This window comes from Pinus tabuliformis, chromosome 5_1 (assembly GCF_031772625.1).
Source record: "Pinus tabuliformis cultivar Carrire ecotype Pingquan chromosome 5_1, CPIR1, whole genome shotgun sequence".
Taxonomy (NCBI): domain Eukaryota; kingdom Viridiplantae; phylum Streptophyta; class Pinopsida; order Pinales; family Pinaceae; genus Pinus; species Pinus tabuliformis.
Window position 1 is genome coordinate 449,514,501 of NC_142305.1, and position 12,279 is coordinate 449,526,779.

Here is a 12,279-nt window from a genome sequence, read left to right on the forward strand (position 1 = left end):
TCATGAAATGATACAAGTATTAGATAAGTAAGAATATACAACGCACTAGAACACCCTTGTTGACGATCTTTTACTTCGGCAGCATCTAAGGTTCCTCGAACAATGTGATATCTCACACCGGGTAAATCTTTAACCCTTCCTCCTCTTACTAATACTACAGAATGTTCTTGTAAGTTATGGTCAATACCAGGTATATAAGCAGTGATTTCAAATCCAGAGGTTAATCATACTCTAGCAACTTTACGTAAGGCAGAGTTTGGTTTTTTGGGGGTGATAGTGGAAAAGTTGACAGATAAGTTTTCTTCACTGTCACTCTACAAAACCGTACATGAGATTTGCACCTCATATGGCTTCCCGTTCAATTTTTTTTGTTTCGAAGTAAGATAAATTGGATTATTCTCGTTATTCGAGAATATTAATATTCCCTTCCTTTATACATTATGTCTCAAAGAGTAACTGGAACCAATTAAGTCAAACACATTTTCGTATTCTAACCAAACACTAATGAATCCTATTTGTCCTTTTCGGTCAAAAAGATTATGCAAAATCTTTGGGATTCCCTCTTCCTTCTCTATTCCCATCCTATAAGTACAGTGCCTGAAGAAATACTCTTTTTGTATGAATCGACATTATTACATGCTAATTCCTTCTTGATATCTCGATATATCATTCCTCCAAATCACAAATTGGATTCGAAATTGACGGGTTAATGTGAGCTTATCCATGTGGTTATACACTGTTCGAATTTGAACAGGAATCAATTTAATGAAAGATCTTGGCTTTCGTGCTTTTGTTGGGGTTGTCCAAGATCATTTCGATGACCTATGTTGAGGGAGATATATATCCATATCTATCTGAGATATGATCTGATCGACTGCGTAAGTCCACATGAATAGCAACCGATACCAGGGAGAGTATACGGAAAAGAAAGTTATTTTTGATCTGATATGATGAACTGATGAACGGCATCAGTCCTATATCTTGTTTCTGTGGACCGGTGGAAAAGTGAGGGCTCAGCGGGAAGAGGATTGTACCACGAGAGAGCGAAGGGGTCAACCTGTTCCGAATAGACAACATGGATTTTGGAAATGTAGTTGTACTCTTACATCAATCCAGATCAAGAAGTATTTCCATCCACGGGGGTAAATATTTGCTCGCTAGACAAGAGGATAGCAGTGCTAGTTACAAATTCTGTTCCAGTAGGATTTCACTTTATTTCTATAAAGTAGTTAACGATTGCATAGGGTCTTCTCGTTGGTGCAAGAAGAACAATTTGATCTGTATCATCTCTGTATAATCTTGACTTGATCTTGTTCTCCTTGTTCTTCCAAACAATATTGAGTTCTTTCCGTACGCACTAGTGCTAGATCGGATCAAACATGCTGATTCAATTTCATGTAAAACTTTCTTGATCAAGATACGTATAATCAGTAAGATTTTACGGGACCACATGTTATGATTCGAATCAGTAGGAAATACTACTTTCGACAGGATTCACTCAGAATAGGCTCCAATTTCATTTTTCGTAGTAGTGTGAAAATAAGTAAGGTCTGGCTTCAAGTTGTTCGAGATAAAATAGTGGGATAGTTGTGTTGAGTCTCTTGACCCTTTGGTAAGTTATTATTCATAAGTCAGTTCTCCTTCCAGATGAGAGTAGGGAAGGGATATAACTCAGTGGTAGAGTGTCACCTTGACATGCTGGAAGTCATCAGTTCGAGCCTGATTATCCCTAAACCTAATGTAAGCCCTTCCATTATTTTTGGTCAAAGGTATAGTAGTACTTACATTATCGATCCTCATATATCGCTTCAATCATCAAAGTAGTATGATTGATAGAAAAAATTTCTATTCGATTAAACTCTTTCCTATCCATAATTTTATGGAACTTGGAAATGAAACACCGGAAGAATATTTAAAGCCTTTCACTCAAAATTGGTTGAGATTTCCGCATCTTTTACTATCTTTCCAATTGAAAAGATATTACAATCGAGATTTTGATCCCATTAGTTTAAATTCAAGATATGGCAAGAACACGAACAAGAAGGATGAGATTATCTCGAAGAATCAAGGACCGAGAAAAACTCATTCGGAAAATGATGAGAAAGATATCAATTTGAAGATCGATTGTTATATGAATATATCATATAAAATATATGAAAATATATCATGAAAATTGACCTTTCAATTTAAATTGGTAGATTCCATTATTATTTTAACGTTTTTGTCGAGAGAATGGATTGATTCAATTTGCAGCATATTTAGATAAAGAATATGCAGAGTTATCTATCTACGAGAGAAATGAATAAATGAAATACATAAGATGTCTTTCACATCACAATATATGAATTAACCCCATTGTTCCTTATGGCAGTTCCAAAAAAGCGTACTTCTAGATCAAAAAAAAAATCGTAAAAATGTTCGGAAGGGAAAAGCATATCGGGCCGCAATAAAAGCTTTTTCTTTAGCTAAATCTATCTCCACCAGTCATTCGAAAAGTTTTTATTGCATAGTCAATGACGATTCCTCTGGATCATCTGAATCAAAATTGACAACAATTGATTTGGATGACCCATAGCACAACACGAGCGAATATACGAAACCACCCTCCAGGACCCTGGAGAACAGTGATGCAAAATCATTTTATTCGGGTACTCCCAAGGGTGGTTGTACGAAAAGGACACGGTCATTAATTAGTTCCACTACAGTACTTTCCTTCAGCCAATCTGGATAAATGATGAATTTATAAACCATTCTTCTATCCATTCTGCCTTCCCACTAGAAAGGGATTAGAGTTAATCCTTTTTTTTTAAGGATCCTGAATGAACTTCAGCATTACCATTATGCTACCGAAAATGTAGCATAATCTTATCAACATCCCAATCCATCCATTCCGATCCAAAACTAGGATTAATTTATTATTATTTATAAATAAAGAGAACCTATGGAATCACGCATGGGGGTGATATTATTTCATTATGGAATTGCTCGTGCATTTCGTAATAGATGCACGTTATTGCTTTATGGCGAATAATTACTATAGTTTCAGATATCTTGATTCATTCTTCTTCTGTTTCTGCTCCTCCCAATGATTCATCCCCCTATTGGGTCCCATTTTTTCCCTCCTTTATGGTTGGATAAAAAGAAGTGCTCAATCCTTTAGGAGAACTAAAAGTAATCATCTTTCTTCGTATCTCTACCATTTATAATGTGTAATGCCCAAACCATTGTGACAGAGATACATAAAAAGAGCTGACTAATCTAATGCAATTTGATCCTATTGATGAAACCCCCTTCTACATCTTAGTAGCTCAAAATAGGATCAATTCATTCATTAACAACTTATATATGGTAATATTAGCCTGTATGTAATATTATTGGGAGCTATAAATATATTTGGATGTCTCCCCTAAAATTGGAAAGTCTAACATGATAATAATCATATGGGAGATCATGGATCAGAAACATAGTTTCGTTCTAGATATGTATATAATCAAACCATCCAATCAAAAAAATTATAAAGTGATGGTATAACCATTTATTGTTTAGAATCTAGTTGTTCCAATTCTTCCCATCGTAAGCGAAATAAGTGAAAATTTACATATATTCTTTGTACGATAATGCATGTGACTATTTCCAATTCTCTTTCGGAACAGCGGGATCTGAACCCACGACCTCCATCACCCCAAGATGGCGCGCTACCAAGCTGCGCCATGCTCCGTTATAACTATCAACCAACATAAAATTGATTCAAATGTTAATGCCCGAACTTAGATCTTATTTGGACATATTATATTCACATATCACTCCCTCTGCTAGACACGTTCCATAACATTGACGATCTGGTGTAAATAAGCTAGTATGGTCCCTACGAAGCCGCCATGGTGAAATTGGTAGACACGCTGCTCTTAAGAAGCAGTGCGAGAGCATCTCGGTTCAAATCCGAGTGGCGGTATTTTTCCAGGAAGATCTCATCAATCATTTCTTCCTATGTAACAATATATGTTCAATCTATTTTCATTGTGATGGATCAATCCTATCTTTCCATCATAGATCTCATTCGGGAATAAAACGAATAAATGAGTTTATTATGATATTCATAACTTTAGAACATATATTGGCTCACATCTCTTTTTCTCTCATTTTGGTTGTCACTCTCATTTATTGGGGAACCTTAGTTTATCGAATTGAAGGACTAAGTAGTTCGGGAGGAAAGGGCATGATAGTTACTTTTCTTTGTACAATGGGATTATTAATTAATCGTTGGCTTTATTCAGGACATTTACCATTGAGTAATTTGTATGAATCATTCATGTTCCTTTCTTGGAGTTCATTCGTGTTCCATATACTTCTAGAAGTACGGAGTCGAGATGATCGGTGGTTAGGTGCAATCACCGCGCCAAGTGCTATGTTAACTCATGGTTTTGCTACTTTAGGTCTTCTGGAGGAAATGCAACGATCCGGAATGTTAGTACCCGCGCTACAATCTCATTGGTCAAAGATGCATGTAAGTATGATATTGTTCAGTTATGCAACCCTTTTATGTGGATCCCTAGCATCCATAGCTCTTCTAGTGATTATGTCCGAAGTAAATAGACAGGTTATTTTTTGTGCGATGGACAATTTATTTTCCCAAGCCATTCTTCCCAATGAAAATTTTTATTCACATGAAAAGCAAAAAAGTGATTTGCAATACACTGTTTATTTTTCATCAACGAATTATCGTAAATGTCAATTGATTAAACAATTAGATCATTGGAGTTATCGTGTGATTGGTCTCGGTTTTTCTCTTTCAACCATAGGTACTCTTTCTGGAGCAATATGGGCCAATGAAGCATGGGGATCTTATTGGAGCTGGGATCCAAAAGAGACTTGGGCATTAATTACTTGGACCATATTCGCAATCTATCTACATACTAGAATGAATAAGGGTTGGCAGGGTGAGGAACCGACAATTGTGGCTTCTTTAGGATTTTTTATAGTTTGGATCTGTTATTTGGGGGTCAATCTATTAGGAATAGGGTTACACAGCTATGGATGGTTGGAACCATAAATGGACCGAATTCCTGGAAGGAAAAGGAAGGATAGATTCGATCCAGTTCTTTTATGTGATTGATAAGTGACATCAATAACTAGTACAAGTTATTTCAAGTAGTGATTATAGAATGATGGAATCACTACTTGAAATAACTTGAACTATATTAGATTCAAATAAAATAGATTCAAATAAAAGAAAGACGAATCCTTCATTTGCTCCATTCCATTAAAATTTAAAAAGATAAAAAATAAAATTGAATAGAGAGATAACTGGATCAGGCAGGATAAGCACCAATACCTACCTATTATGAGTAGAAAGAGATATATCAGGATGAAAATTTATCTCTTTCAGTGCAAGCAATCAAATAGGATTAGAAATCACCATCTACACTAAAATAAATGCATCTAGTGCAAAAAACCTTCTTCCCCCCTCTCCCCCTCCATTTATATCTATATCTCCCTCCATCTCTCCTTCTTTGTCTCTCTATCTTATCCCACCCCCTGCTCCCTCAAACACACATGCTCTCTCTCCATATGTATCTATCTCTCCCTCTCTCTAACTCTCTCTCTTCCCTCTCTTCACCTTCCAACTATATCTCTATCTCCCCATGTCTCTCTTTTATCTTTCTATATCACCCCCAAAATATACACAATCTTTCTCCATATATATCTATCTCTCCCTTCCTCTTCCTCTCCCTCACTCTCTCGCTTCCTCTTCTCTCCCTTTCTCCCCCTTCTATCTCTCTTCCCTCATCCTCTCCTCTCTCTCTCTCTCTCTCTCTCTCTCTCTCTCTCCATCTACGTTATCACTCCCTCTCACTCTCTCCACTTTTCTCTCTATGTGTCTTTCTTCTTATCTTCCTCTCTCTCCCCCTTCATCTCTCCTTCTCTCTCTCACGTCCTTACTCTCTTCCTTCCTCTCTCCCCCTTTCTCTCCCACCTCCCTCTATCTCTCCCCCACTCTCTTTGTCGTCCAACTCTATCACTATCTCCCTCTCTCTCCCCTTTTCTCCCCCCTTTCTCTCCATCTCTCTTTCTTTGCCTCTCTATCTCACCCCAAGTATAAACATTCTCTCTCCATCTCTTCCTTGCCACTCCCTCTCTCTTTCCACTTTTCTCTCTCTATGTTTTTTTTCATCCCTCCCTTTCTCTCCTTCCAATTTCATCTCCCTATCCCTCTCTCTCTCCTCCTTTCTATCACTCCCTCTACCTGTATCATTGTATGTCTTTGTTATTCCCTCCCATATATATCTATAGTTAATATATATCCTTATAATATAAAATATTTAATATTATATTAAATTTAATTTTGTATTAACTAAAAATTATTAAGTTGAATAATATTAATATTAATATTAGATTTAATAATAATATTAATATTAGATTTAATGGTGTTTTTCACATGCCATGATAACAAAATTTATAATAAAACTACATCAACACGTGAAAATAGTTATGTGTATATTTTAATATATCCATAAGATATGGTTTTCCTTTTAAAGACTCATTTTAAAAATAATTAATTAAAAGAAATATTAAAATATTTCAGAGCAAGGTTTTGGATTCTTTGTGTTGAATTAACCTTTTTAGTTTGATTTAAGAAATGGTAATGGCTTTAGTAAAGAGTAAAGATGTTTAAAATTTTACCTAATTTGGAATTTAATTGTGGTAAAAAATTATGTTGAAGGTAAATTTATGATCCATTCAAATTCATGAAATAATTGTATTGTAATTTTTTTATCTAAACTCATGAGATAATTGTATTATTTTCATTTTTGTTTGGGACCAGCATTAATTTTTTCTACTTTCATTATTATTATTATTATTATTTATTATTATTATTATTATTATTATTAGGAGAGACTAACATAAACATTATTTGGATTTCTAATTTTTTATTTTTATGTTATCTACATTAGTAATTGTATTGTAGTTTTTTCTAACATTAAGTTTTTTTATTTTTATTATTATTATTTATTGGAGAGGGGAACATAAACATTATTTAGATTTCTAAATTTCTAATTTTTTATTTTCATGTTGGTGGACATTAGTTAACATTTAACTTTGAGCATGGACATACCTACATAAAATTAAAAATTAAAATTATTATTAAAACATTTTGACTTATGAAATTATATAAAAATTAAAATTAAACTAAAAAAATAAAATTAATAATAATTAAATCAGTCTAGATCTATCTTAACTCTCACAAAGATCAAATTTCTAAGCAAAGAGAGTTTAAGAGATTTGATCCCTCTTGTCTGATCTCCAATTAAAAAAACTATTAAAACAGACCAAAGAATTTTTTATTTTAGAGATTCCTGCTATTGAAAATGGTATAAAAATATTAAAATATGATATTATTGAAACAAAAATATAATATGATTGTGTACGAGTTGACATATTGACCAAAATACATAAATATATTCAAATTAAAAATTTTGATGTACTAAGCTGTAAACCATAAGACCAGAACTAAAATCCAAGCAGCTAATGTTTTTAAATACATATTAACTAACAGCCAACATTCAAAAGTGCTGGTTGCGTTTTAGTTTTTAAATACATATTAACTAACAGCCAACATTCGAAAGTGCTGGCTGCATTTTAGTTTTATTTCCCGTGAGCCGTGGAGACAACACCGATAACAATTGCCGGCCTGATCCATTTCGATGGTTTCATTTGCAAATACAAACATTGCGAACGCCTCACTATTTGTGCATCCCCAGCCCAAAAGAATCCTTACATACCTTTAGTTGTCTGTAGAGTTCTCTGCATTTACCTTGCCTTCGCTGTCTGCCCATAAATGGAATTATCACGGATCAAATGGCTTCAGTCTTGGATTAATTCGTTGAGATACCAGCCTTTTCTAATCTCCAGAGAATATTATTTAAGGAAATCATATAAGCATCCTGAAATTCATCAAACCTTGAATCTGGTTCACCATATACCACACCAGGCATAATTTCCTGGATTATGGTCTTTCTCATTTCCTTCCGTTGTTCCTCTGGGATTTTCTGCAGAGCCTCTATAACATTTATCTTCCTTTCTTTAACAGACTCTTCTGGTATGTAAACTGAATAGGAGCTCTCATTAGCAGGCAGATGCCATGGATACTGATAATATGCTGTAAGGGGATCAAACAGCACGGGAATGCATCCAGCTATAAGCGAATCGAACAGGGCTCTTCGAGTAGGGGTGTCACCAGTAGGCTGAAGGCAGAATTCGGATTTCATGAAGAGCTTCACTGCGTTTTCAGAACTCAGGCAATCGGTCTCACTGCAGCTAAAATATTCGCAAATCTCGGGTCTGCTTGAACACTGTTCGATGAGGATGGAATGAATGCCATCATTGCCGTTGGGTCTGGGTGCACCTGCAAAGCTTATCAGATGAGGTCTCTGAGCCGTGTTAATCCGCCATTGCCATTGCCAAATATCTTGATCAGAACTGGGATGGAAGAAAGTAGGATGTGGGACTGCAATTTCATTCATATCCCATGGATTGCGTTCAATCAGAAGCTTGGTAATCAGCTGCATTTCAGGCAGGTGTAACAGCTTGGTACCCCATTGATCGGTATCCTTTAGTCTCCTGAAATCCCACGAGACCTTACCGAGCACCAGAACATGATCTTTTCCTCCGTTTCTCCTCCACCATGGCTGACCCTGGAGCCAATTCGCAAGCTCCAGGGCGAGTTCATCTCGTTTCTCGCTACCGATATTTTCCCTCAAGTTCCATCTCAGCACATCGAGGCCACCATAGAAGGGAATGTAGAACAAATTCGCCTCCTCGGGATTATAAACCAGACATGGGTGCTTTGAGATTCTGGAATGGAAGGCGATCTCTAGCGAAAATTGATGAGTCTGATACCAGTGCTCATACAAATTTTCGAAGGGCTTCCCCATTCCTCCGTTGGTAAAATAATCACAGAGATTGAACCATGGAATCAGATTGTAACATTGCTCCAGCAGCTCTGAGTTGAATCTTTTGGGCAGATCGTAGATATATATTTGCCTTCCTCTGCATTCTTTCTGGCTTGGATCCTTCATGCCCGCAGGCATAGATGCAGACCTAATAGCATCTATATACATTTTCATCAAATCGTGAGGAAATGTAGCATTTTCTTCATCAATACTCTTGTTCTCAGTTATTGCTAATTCATTTGACACATTTTCATCAATACCCTTGTTCTCAGTTATGGCTAATTCATTTGACACATTTTCATCAGTACCCTTGTTCTCAGTTATGGCTAATTCATTTGACACATTTTCATCAGTACTCCTCTTCTCAGTTATGGCTAATTCATTTGACACATTTTCTTCATCAATACTCTTCTTCTCAGTTATGGCTAATTCATTTGACACATTTTCTTCATCAATAATCTTCTTCTCAGTTATGGCTAATTCATTTGACACATTTTCATCAATACTCTTGTTCTCAATTACGGCCAATTCCTCTGACACACTTTCTACTTTCTGCACCGATGAAATCTCCTCATGGGTAGTTGAGATCTCCGGTTTCACATACACTCCAAGCGCATTAACGGACTGCTCTGGTTTCACAGACACTTCAAGCGCATTAGCAGTCTCATTTACCAATGGCGGCCCAATCTCCAAGCCATGAGATCCCACCTTGAGTCCTTGATTCTCCCCAGCGCTACCAACAGAACTAGTCTTGTCATCCCCAAATGGAAAGCGCGTAGTGCTGGCGGACACACAATACATATTCAAGCGACGGCCCGAGAGACAGACATGGAGAACAGATACAGGCAACAGGCTTGTCATAACCCAAAAACATATAACAAGTATCAAAAACAATGGTGGCAAAAGCAGCGTTCGTTGTACTACAGTCCCCATACATTTCACCATCCCCACCACTGATCCCTCCACCTTCTTAGCTTTCTTTTTCTGCTTGCCCATGGCTGAAACCCCATTAGCAACAATGCCCACACCACGTTTAATATGGGCGGGAGGAGCCATCTTTACCTGAGCCAAAACCATATCCTGAAATCTTTAACTTCGTGCCATATCAAACAAAACGGCCGTCAACAACCTGCCACATTGGTCACCTTTGCGAAGAATCAGATTTTAGTCCCACCAACTGAATTTACCGTTTCCAGCCTGAGATGATAATCATTGTAACAGGCTCGCATCCTTATCTCGCTGTCAAAACCAGATTCTGAACACACAAACGCCCAATTCAATTGAATATAAGTTTTCACCGGGGAAAAACCAAACATAACAGTTTGGATTCATAAATAAAATATAAGGATACAAATTTTACTGAGAGTGCAGATTTTGAAATATTCTAAAAATTTATAGAACAGGTTTCCTTGTTATCTATCAAGTTTCCAAAATATAATATTTTAAAATGCTCATCTAACTTAAAAATAAAAAAATAAAAAAAAGGAGGAGTTTTTCACTCTAATATAGCAATATAATTTCAAGCTAAAATGTGTAATTTATAGATTAAATAGCTTTTTTCACCTTAATCTAGTTATACAATTTCTAGCTAAAATGTGATTTTTTTTTGGTTTAAAATACATTTTTAAATTTCAAGTTAAAATGTGATTTTTTTGTTGTTGTTTAAAGTACATTTTTAAATGCATGAAGTGATATAGCACCATGCAAAACTAATCCCAGGCAATCTAAATTTTACAAATTAAATTCAAATTTTTAAAAATCTCTGTTTAATTTTAGTTAAAATTAAAATAAACACTGTAAAAAAAAACAATTTTCCTAATGTGTTTTCAAGTAATTCAATTATATATTCAAATATTATTCAAATATTTATTTTAATTTATAAATAAATTTGATATTTTCAACTTATTTTAATTATATATGAATTATTTAAGTGGTAATATCATGGACTTTGATGAGATATTAACTCAAAATAGAGACTCATTAAATTACTTAGGAATTTTACAATATAAAAATGACATTTAGTTTTAACTAACTAAATTTACTTTTTAAACGAATACAATTTAATACAGCAATAAGAAAAGAAACCCTAACTCTCACCAACACAATTCTATCTTTGAACTGTTGCAATTACAGAAAAGTTTCTTGTCACAGTGATTAAACCCTATCTTTCACCAGCACAATTCTATCTTTGAACTGTTGCAATTACAGAAAAGTTTCTTGTCACAGTGATTAAACCCTAACTTTCACCAACACAATTCTATCTTTGAACTGTTGCAATTACAGAAAAGTTTCTTGTCACAGTGATTTTCTCTTTAACCCAAACCAACCAATTTTTTTATGACGTGTTCCACATTGCAACTGCAACTCAATCACATTGTACATTCCAGCTACTTTTAAAGAATCAAATCACAGTGAGACTACAACATAGAACCTTCAAAGATCCAACTTATAAACTAGCTTTCACAGGTCCAGCTTACTGATTCGGTTTAATATAAGTTTCTGATACTAATCATAAGCCAGCCACATTTAAACCCTAAAGTTTTCCCTTTACAGAATTGAACCTGGTGGAACCATAACTCCCCGACTTTCACAAACTTAATTGAAAATTCTACATAAAAATCCATACAAGAATGCACATAGAAGCAAACCAAACCTGATTCGGTTGAGTTATGCTGTTAGAACTCTGACTGCCACGACCGGCAATTTCAGTCTTCTTACAAACTGTTGGTCGGCCTCCAATTTTTTTCCCAAATTAATGCCAACGCTCCTTCCTCCTTCCTACCTGTGCAGGCCTTAAAAGATTTCCCAACGAGATCTTCTGACTGAGTCCGAATCTTGAAAGGCTCATACGTGCATTCACGATTGCTCACGTCTGAGTATTATAGTAACCAGTTCAAACCCTAAATGGGCCAGGTCACGCTGTTGAATTAAAGAAGGCTGATCTGATGGAGACTTCGTGAGTTCCTCACGGTACATAACAATTATGAATTCACAGAAATAAAGAATGATTTTGAGATTATCCCTCCCCAGCTGTAACGCTGAGCGCAGAAAACTACGATTTGGACTCATACCAAGTCGATCATGATATTTGAAGATTGAGGTAATATTTGTAGGCGACCATTGAGGCAACGTCCTCATCCCGTTAGCATTCTTTATCAGTGAATTGACACATGTAACCTGCATTCTTTCATTCAACGAACTCGCGCATGTAACCTATTCTTGCTCTTATGATCAGCTTTATCACAATCAACAATAAAGTTTCCAATAGTTTCGGATATAAATACCACATTCAAGGAACAAAATTTTCATTCAGTTATTTAGCTTTTTC

General features: G+C 35.5%; 1 pseudogene across 1 annotated transcript; it reads right to left on the reverse strand.

Annotated features, from left to right (window-relative positions):
- Positions 1-7,874: 7,874 nt before the first annotated feature.
- LOC149165428 (putative xyloglucan galactosyltransferase GT20 pseudogene) lies at positions 7,875-11,835 on the reverse strand (annotated as a pseudogene). The gene is made up of 2 exons (XR_016260100.1): positions 11,605-11,835; positions 7,875-10,206 (listed from the first exon to the last, which is right to left on the reverse strand). The product of XR_016260100.1 is annotated as a putative xyloglucan galactosyltransferase GT20 pseudogene (transcript).
- Positions 11,836-12,279: the final 444 nt, after the last annotated feature.